We start from the raw sequence: 1,832 nt of genomic DNA on the forward strand, positions 1-1,832 counted from the left end.
TTCTTAAAAACAAAACAAAAACAAAACAAAAACAAAACAAAAACAAAACAAAAACAAAACAAAAACAAAACAAAAACAAAAACAAAAAAACCACTACAGTTTGGTTAGGTCTGTTTGTGTGTGCTTGTATGTCTGTACATGAATGTAATGAAACTTGGTTTGCCCATTCCTGGGTGAGTTTCAGAGATGCATTTGCTTTATAAGTGAAGTAAAGCAGACAGGGAGCATGTTGGGGGAAATGGGAGAAATCACAAACATACACTCACAAAAATCCTGCAATTGCTAGATCCCTAAGGCCTACAAGTATAAGTAGAGTGGCTGAGAGGGTTGGAAGGAGCAAAACTTTGATGATGAGTGGAGGAAAGGCAGACTGATCAAAGTGCCAGTCATGCAAATTACCCACTATTTGCAAGATCGGAAGACCGACTTTTAGCGGGGATGTATGGAGAAATGAATGCTTGTAGCTGCCTCTCTCTTTTCTCTGCAAATGATTGACAACAGAGATATCTAGTCTCCCAAGAATCATCACCTCTCCCCACCTCCTCCCTACTCCCCCACCCCGGTCGGAAGAGCTATCAGGAGATCACCTGTGTAAAGCTGATTCCCCAGACTTGCGTGCCTTGGCCATACATGGCTGTGATAAACATGGCAGTCTATCTAAACACGAAAGCCATGAAGACCAAATCAACGAATTGATAACCCGTTTGCAGATCCCTGGGACAGGGCGTGTTGTCCAATCCTTGGACTTTTTCCCCCCTCTTCCTTCTCTCTTTGCTCTTTTCTGTACTTTTTTCTTTTCTTTTTGGTGGAATCTGTAAACATGCTGTCAGAGACTGGGGTAGGCATTCATCATGGCATAGGTGGTGACGTGATACCAGCTGAGAGTGATGAACAAGGATTTGTTTGTATCGGGCTGTCATCGAAAACGGGGCTCCTTGAATTCTGCGCTGCCACTCGCACGAACAGCAGAGATGCCTCATGAATAGGGAGGGATTTGAATTGCATCACCCTGGCCATGCTCTAATTTCACCACTGGAAGAGAGAACCGTATGATATCAATTTGATTCTAAAATGGCATACTTTGGACATAATCAATCTTTACAATACGTCTCTCCCCTTACCCTCCTCCCCCACCCCAAAACATCAAAACAAAATGGGAAATATTAGGTGTCTTCATGGAAAAAAATGACTTACAGAGTATGTAATTGTAACATGCATTATGTGGCATTGTAAGGGTACTGGAAAGTTTTGAAAACTAACTGGGCCCTGTTGCATAAAACCCTTACCGCTGGACTTACCGCTCCTTTCTAGCGGTAAGTCTTCAAATCAGCGGTAAATTTTATAATCCTTGATGCTGATTGGCTGTGATGCCTAATTTTGACGGTAGTTACCATTGATATTCAATGATAAGTTTTATGCAACGGGCCCCTGGTATTGCAGGGATTGCGTATTGCATATTAAAATGTGTAATACATTTGATTGATTGGATGATTTACTCATGATGTGTTTGAGCTGGGAAAAAAAAATCAGTGGCAATTACCTGTCATTTGTTATAAAGTGCCTCAAGTGGTCATCCTGTCTAGGAGCATATCATTTATACCTGACAACTGTGCAGGGGGGGGGGGGGGGAATGGATGCTTCAGCTGAATGTAAGCTACCAAAGATTTCAGCAAAGTTTCAAAGTTAATCTAGCCATATGAAGAATCCCTACCCTGAACCAATATCCCTGGTGTCTCAATCTGCCCTGTACTGAATCCTGAATAAATCACTCTGCTGGATATCCACACCCACAATCTTCTTCAGATGTGAACTGAGTGTCCCTGCCTTATACA

Source organism: Diadema antillarum, unplaced genomic scaffold, assembly GCF_040938485.1.
Source record: "Diadema antillarum isolate AM-2024a unplaced genomic scaffold, OU_Dant_1.0 scf00000181, whole genome shotgun sequence".
NCBI lineage: Eukaryota > Metazoa > Echinodermata > Echinoidea > Diadematoida > Diadematidae > Diadema > Diadema antillarum.